This window comes from Theropithecus gelada, chromosome 2 (genome assembly GCF_003255815.1).
Source record: "Theropithecus gelada isolate Dixy chromosome 2, Tgel_1.0, whole genome shotgun sequence".
NCBI lineage: Eukaryota > Metazoa > Chordata > Mammalia > Primates > Cercopithecidae > Theropithecus > Theropithecus gelada.
The window spans coordinates 185,340,909-185,349,258 of NC_037669.1; positions in this window are offsets into that span (position 1 = coordinate 185,340,909).

Here is an 8,350-nt window from a genome sequence, read left to right on the forward strand (position 1 = left end):
CATTAATATGGTGCAACCATGAATATTTCAGACCAAATTATTTACTTGACAGATAACTAGAATGAAACTTTTCTCATGAGGCTGTTATTTGGTGAGCATAGCCTTATTTCAAACCTTTAACAAGTTACCTGACTGAAGCTACTATGACTTGGTAAGAATTCTTCCTCTCTTCCTTTCTTCCTCCCTTCCTTTCTCCCTCTTCCTTCCTCCTCTTCTTCTTTTCTTTCCTACTTTCCTCTCTCCCTTTCTTTCCTTCTTTCCATCCTACCTATTAGTGTTGCTGTACTTGGATTTTTTGTAAATTAAATCAATACATTATGGTTTTATGGAATTATGATTATATTAATAAGGGGAAGGCTACCAGAAAATAGATATGGCATCCATAAAATCTTCCTTTCTAGGGGCATATTTTTTAGGTTGTATTTATTCGTAAAGTGAAATGAGATAATAGAGTCTTTCTGTTTCATTTTAATGAATTTTCATCAGGGACTGAGGTCATAGATTCTTGGAAAATTCATTTGTGACTGATCTAGTTTTCTCAGCTGTATGCAAAGTAATCTTTCAAAGACTAGGTTAAGATTTTTTTTTAAGTCCAAAGCAATTTAACCACAAAAAAATTATGTTTTTAATGATGGCATTTTATTTTATTCCATTGCAGCTTGATAACTTTCCTTATAGCAAAGGAATAACTTATATTTTCAGAATTTTAACATAGATTAGCACTTAGCCTGTGAGACTAATATTATATTGTAAAAGTTGATACTAAAATATTTTTCAGCAGGTTGGACAGCACCAGGTTTTCTTAGATCACAGACTACAGGCATAATTTCCCTCCAGTCCAGAAAAAAGGACACTAATTCCCTTTTCTATTTAATTTTCCTGGCCCTTGTGCAAAAAGTTGTGGACTCTATCTTAGTTACAACATGCAGGTCCCTTATTTTGTGGAGAGCTGTGTGAAAGATGTGTTTGTTTCTTTAACTGATTGACAGGTCCCCCTCAAAGTTACAAAAAAAAAAAAAAGTGCTACACTTTTGCTGTTAATTTCTGGTTGTTATTTAACTGACAGAAGTCTCTTAATGCACAAATAAATATCTCTACATCTAGCCTTTGTTTAAAATAAAAATTAATATTCTACAAACACCTATGTATACTAGAGAGGGGGGAAACACTGTAACTAATTCCTTTATAGTACTTTCAGATTATTGCATTAAGCCTTTCATGTTATGTAGCATTGTTAATTTTTCCTAGATACCCATCCACTTAAGGGCCAGAGAAATCCTTATTCATTTAATTCTGGTGGGCTTTTACTTAATGTATCCAAATAAAAACATTATTAAACAGCCACAGTTGCATTCAGCCAATTTGGCACTGAATGTGGCTTCTAAATTCAGTTCTCTACCCTACAAACGGAATGTTCTACCAAGAAAGAGAAGCATCGCCATGTTATCTTGTGTTCTACACCACTACAGAGAGTTACAGTTGCCCCCAAACACGAATGCTATTCCCAAATAAAATAGAATCATGGGCCTTTTAAAGATCTGAACCTTCTCTGTTATTTTCCTGATGAATTACCATCCCATATCTTCTTAGTCCTGGCCAGTATGCAGTAGTGCTCATATACGTCTATTCTAGCTCTGTAGCTCCACACAACAAGTCTTAAGTCCAAATCTTTGCCTCTTCATGTCTGATATCACCAAGTCAGTCAACTTTTCTTCACTTATTGACATAGTGTCATGTCTTGTCACTCTCTGCTGCTTCTTTAAACAATGGACACAAACATATTTTCTAATTTTCAGTTTTCTCAATGAAACTTGGCAATTCACCATGAGTCAGGCTAGGTTGAAAGGCTTTCTTTAGGGTTGAAAGTAAATGAAATTGGAATCACCCAAAGAGAATTTCCCCAAAAATCGTCAGACCCAGAAGTGTAAAAGCTACAGAAGGATAGAACTCCCATGTTACTTTTTGTTCTGTGCGATTTTGGATGTTGCCAAAATCAAATTCATTCTGAAAACAGGAAGCAAGCTAATGCATATGCCATCCATGAGATTCCCACTTCTGGGTCAGTTCATAATCCATTCAACCCTTTCCTTTTATCCTTGTCTTCTTCAGAATATGACATTTTTTGTCCATATTTTCATGTTAAATATTAACACTTTATAGGTTCTACACAAATATATGGACACTTTACAGGTTATACATAAATATTTGCTGGTTGATTGGTTTTGAGATTCACTTCATTCTGTGCTCAAATATTTGTACCTAGAGATGTTACACGTTAGAAAAAGTGAGCAGTTTCTTTCTCTAATCATTTAGGAGTCCATATTTTTATTTTATTTTTTTGTCTCCCCAACATCCTTATCTCTTACTCAGCTCTTCAATTTAATAATTACCAAATAATCACTGTAAGAGAATCAGCCCCTAAGTAACTTTGATTCAAGCCAACTGTAATAAGATCCAACTGCTTCAATCTGTACTTACTCAATAGGAAGGAAAGTGGCATCAGGAAGAGTAATTCCAGTGACATTAGTAAGACTTTATGGAGGACATAAAATTTGATAAGAAATCTTGAGCTGATGAATTGACTTGATTTGGAAGTTGAGAAAAGAGTATTTAAAGCACAACAGGGAAACATGGGCTATACTCAGAGAAGACCGTCTGCATCAGCCAAAATATCATGGATTCTGGAAATTCCTTCTTAACAGAAAAAAAGGCTTCCAAATAATCAGGCTCAATGGGAAGAAAAAGGCATATAGGAAGCCTGAGGAAGTATTTACTTGCTTTTCCATCTCTTTATAATTGGAAGAGAAGATGGTCTGCCAAAATGTAACCCAGCATGCACAGTATGAACAGGAAGCAGCCCTCCATGAACTTTATTATAACAGAAAATGAGCATTCTTATTGATCCACAGCTACATCTTCTGTTCTTGCAGCAAGGGTACATGTCCTTTGACCCTCCACAAGAGAACAAGCAGGACATCTCTATTTTCCTATTGAGTCTAAGTCCATTATTAGAAAGGACTTCCCGGCCATCTGTTCCACTTGGTATTAAAATTCCCTTACAGATTCATTGCTAAGTGCCAATTCTGACTACTTAAACATCACCTGTGTCAAGGAGCTCATTATTCCGTGAGGTCTTACATTTCTTTCATCACATTTTGTTCCAAGCTACCCATGACTTTAAAACAGAGCCAGCCTTTGGGGCATTGTTCTCTTTGGTGCCACACAAAACCTGTAGTACACAATACAATGTTGCTTTCCCCTCCTTTTCCTTCCATCTATATTTGTTTTGTTTTGGGCATTGCATTACTTTTTTAAAAAAACTTTTATTACACAAATTTTTAAGAATGTCTAAAATTAGTCTGAAGGATGTTCTGAGGGCCAGACATTAGAGTTGCTGAGTTTTTTGTTGCTGGTTGTACTTTCCTATTTAGAAGACAGACCATTCTGACAGTTGTTATGTAGCTTCATGCCTTCCCCACTAACTAACCCATGAACAGTACACCCCTTTTATCTGACTTGTTGATAATGACCTTTAAAATGTTGGAAATGGGCCAGGCGTGGTGGCTCACGCCTATAATCCCAGCACTTTGGGAGGCCGAGGCGGGTGAATCACGAGGTCAAGAGATCGAGACCATCCTGGTCAACCTGGTAAAACCCCGACTCTACTAAAAAACAAAAATTAGCTGGGCGTGGTGGTGTGTGCCTGTAGTCCCAGCTACTCGGGAGGCTGAAGCAGGAGAATCACTTGAACCTGGGAGGTGGAGGTTGCAATGAGCAGAGATGGTGCCACTGCACTCCAACCTGGTAACAGAGTGAGACTCCATCTCAAAAAAGAAAAAAAAGAAAAGAAAAGTTGGGAAATGTTGGTGTATAATCCCCATGTCTAACAAGGAAGAAGTCAAAAGCAAAAAGTAGTGGTACTGCTGAAAACTCATTATTTCCGCTTAGTTCATCTGTGGAAAAGGATATCATTCTTGAGGAAAGGGGTTCTATTATGCTATAGTTTTATATGGAAATGTACAAGTGCTTTCCTCATTGCTCTGGATGACTATTTAGTTTAAATAGTATACCTTTGTCTTGGGGAAGACCATGATTGTGGCTTCTTCTACCCCAGCTTTGAATGAGAGAGCACTGTAGGCAGAAACTGCCATCAGTCTCCTGGGCAGGACCTGGAGGTAACTTTCTAAGCTCTAAAATAATAATTCCTAAGAGAGCTTACAAACTGCTTCCACACAGAAAATAGCCCAGGGAGGATGGTTATTAATAGCCCTATTCTAGAAGAGAAAGATGAGGCTCAAACCATTAAGTGACTTGCCAGAAGTTATGACATAGCTGGGAAGTGGCAGATTTGGGGATAAACCCAGGTCTTGCAAGTCCAGTGCTGTCTCCAAGTAGCCATGCTTACAGCTGAGAACACCTTAGAAGACAGTATCGACTTCTCACAGACTACCAGGCCCCCAGTCATCCAGGGAAATTCAGAGACCAATTGACTGCCAGGTGGCAAATCCACATGTGTACTGCAGTCTTGGAGATCATGTACAGCTTGCACACATCTATGTCATCTTGTGGGAAACCTCTAGGTATTCTGTCTGATCTGCACTGTGAGGAAGTTGGTGGGAAGAGGCCACTGATAAGAACAAACAACAGGCAGAACAAAGCATATTGCAGTAAATTTCCCCGGAGAGAGTTGGTTTACATTCCACTCACCAAAAACCTCTCTGGGACTTTCAGGTTCAGAATATTAACCGAGACCATATCATTTAGAATTCATTGGCATGCAGAGGTGACTTGATTCCTAAAAGAAGCCTCTCTCCCATGGACCACGATGTACGTTCCACAGAGTCAGAAACCGCCGTAGGTTAACAATGCATTTTAGTCTCTCTCTCCATTCACGTTTACTGAGAGCGCACCAAGTGCATGTTGCTGCAACAGGCGTTTCCGATCCAGCCAGTCCATGAGCTGACAATGTGGGTAAACAAATGTTATGGAACTGTTGGCATTTCTGAGATTTGGCCTTTGCCATTTGATAGACTTTGCTTCCCAGGATGCTGTCATTTTGTGATTTATTCTAATTACAAGGAATGTGGTACCATGTTGTTTTCAGAAAACCTTCTAGAAAGCCTCCGTGTATGCTCTAGAAGTTGCTCTATATAGCAGTTCAGCAAGTGAGTGTTCCTTTTCTTGAGCTGCATCCCTCAGGAAGCTGTACTTTTAGGATGTACTTTCCACTTTTTATTTCCTCTCATTTCACTCTTTAGTTGTTTGCTATATCCTAAAATATGTGAAGTGAGAGAAAAAATATCATTTCCTCTCATTAAATCTCCTGCATTAAATCCAAGAATCCTTTAAAATAATCATACCTGGTAAGTGTTTTATGCATTTCCCTCCCTGGAGTGTATCATCCATCAAGCCAGTATCATCATCCACCTGCTTATTCCCTGGGACTAATGAGAGCCAAGTTAAACAGCAAATGGCTTCTCACCCTTTCCTAGTCCTCACACCTGAGGAATAAAGGAGACATTAATGGGACCGGGAGAGCGGTGGCTTTGGTTGAGATGGCACATTCATAGACGAGGAAGGTGTCTCACCTCCCTGTGAGGCTTGATGAATATTATGGCCAATGGAGTGGAAAATGATTCTTGTCAAATAGACGGAGTATTCCCACCCCCGGAATGGATTAATAGAGGACACAATTTGAGCACTTCTCAGAATTATCTAGAATGCCTGAGTAGAGACTCACATGGGTGGAATCTGTGTTCTCATTAGAGGGAATAGAAAGACAATGAGGTGGTAAATGTGAAAAAAGCAGCCTTTTAGAAAAACATTATTTTCGGCCGGGCGCGGTGGCTCAACCCTGTAATCCCAGCACTTTGGGAGGCCGAGGCGGGTGGATCACGAGGTCAGGAGATCGAGACCATCCTGGCTAACATGGTGAAACCCCGTCTCTACTAAAAAAATACAAAAAACTAGCCGGGCGTGGTGGTGGGCGCCTGTAGTCCGAGCTACTCGGAGGCTGAGGCGGGAGAATGGCGTAAACCCGGGAGGCGGAGCTTGCAGTGAGCCGAGATCGCGCCACTGCACTCCAGCCTGGGTGACACAGCGAGACTCCGTCTCAAAAAAAAAAAAAGAAAAAAGAAAAAAGAAAAACATTATTTTCAAATACCTTTATAAATCATCTAATTTATCTTCACATAATATAAAGAAAAAACTAATAAAAATTTTCTTATTTCACTTTACATAACATATTCTGCCATATTTAGGGATCATACAATTGTATTGTCTTCAAAACACACACACACACACACACACACACACACACACACCTTCCAAGAAAGCTGATCCTTCAAAAAGTAAATCTTATTTTTAAGCACTTGGGTTTTCAGGCCAGGAAATTAATAAACCCGATACCTGACCCATTTTTGTAGCAGCTGAAAAGAAGAAAAAGCTATTTAAATTTTGTGTGGATCCATTTATCTCTTAAAATATGCCAAAGCAATTTGAGGTGGGGGTGGAAACAGGTATTTATCTCTCATGCATGATTGCCTCTTTATATTTCTATCTGTTGGGAAAAGGGTAAATAACTATTCTTGGTCATTATTATTGATGTATTGTGTTGCCACTTCGTACGGTGCCTGCTGTGCTTTCTCCCGAGGCATCGCAGTAATCGTTGCTTTCTTGACTCTTTCCTTCATCACGAGAGAGTAAATATGAAGTCTGAATGTCGTTCCTCACCCCCAAATTATTTAACTCGGCTTCCAAACTAGTTTAAGAAATGCAAAATGGGAAGAGCTGGCTTTTCTTAGATACATTTCTTCTTTTTTTATTCTTTCTTGGGAGACGTTAAGTATAAAGGGAAAAATGTTCCTTCTTCTCTCTCTTTCTCTTTGGGTGACAGCAATGCTCACTTAGTAATTATAAACCAGAAATAGGAGAGTAGCTTGGGCAGGTTATGATATATCTGCCCAATGTGTTTCATTCCTTCAAACATAAACTTTGAGAGGAAAAGAGATTTTTATAATTTAAATGCCAATGTTAGGAATGGCCTCATATTTTAACTTCCAAATAATAAATGGGGAGCTGGTATTTGGGCAGAGTTTGCATTTTACTAATCCTATATACTTTGAGCTTAGTTTATAGAATTGTGTCAAATACCTCAACATGTCAGGATTATAGTGCCAAAAATAGTTAAAGTGCCTTGGACCTCCCTCTCTAGGTAGCAAATTGAAACTAGCATGGGACCATGCCATCCTTTTAGCATAATGGAGAAGTCTGAACTGAGGAGTATCTTTGATGAAAGACATTTAGGATCCTAGAAACTAAATCTTGTCACCAACACTTTATAGTAAAGTAGTAGCAAAATTATTTTTAAAAGACTTTCTTCCTTTTACTACCCATTTCCTCTCTTGGGAAAGCTGATGAGCAAATTATCCAAGACTCATTTCTTTATTAAGCAAAGTCAGAATATTTCCGCTCTGAAAATCTGAATTATGCCCTCATTCTTTTTCAAGAAACATCTCAAAGAGCAAATAGAATTAAACATGACACTTGATTGTCTGATTATTTGGCATGTATTAAATTATCGTGTGGTTTAATGTGCCTTAAGATTTAAACTTAGATGCAAAACCTTTACAGTTGGATGTAGCGTTGAGCTTTTGCATGTTTTCTGTATAATAAACCACTTTTGTTTTGTTTGTTTTGTCTTTTAACCTACACCTTTATCATTACACTAACAGATTTGGGGCTTCTCTTTCTCTTCAACTAAGTAAGGGAATATGTGCAATTATGAGACATACAAAAAAGGAAAGGGAAAGGACTTTCTAAGTAGCAAATCTGTGCCGTGAAGTAGATGTGACGTGAAGATACAGAGCCTGAGGATAGTAATTCTCCCTGAGCCACGCACACAGGCTTTTATTTCATGCCTTTTCTCTTTCTGTGCCATCACCTTTGAGAAAAACGGTTGCACCTTCTCCAAGTCTGCCTTTTTAACAGCTACAGTTGAGTTGGCAAGACTTCCCCAGCTCTGAATATAGCCATTTGCCGACTTCGGCCTCTTTGCGAGACTGACTCAAATCTGTGATCTTCTGTTCAGCATACACATCAGCAAAGTGAGAAGATGAGCACTAAATATAGGCTCTATTAACTTTACTTTTAGATTTACTGCCTTCAAAAAGTGCCTATTCTGAGCAACATAAACGTTATTCCTTACATATGTATGTACACACGGTACCCAGAGCCGTACTGTGCAGCCTTCAAAAACATACCATCAGAAAGAGTAGGTGCTGAGATAAGGAAACTTTGCCAAATGGAAGAAAGTCACTCACTTCCAATATCCCCTCTCGAGTGGCTACCG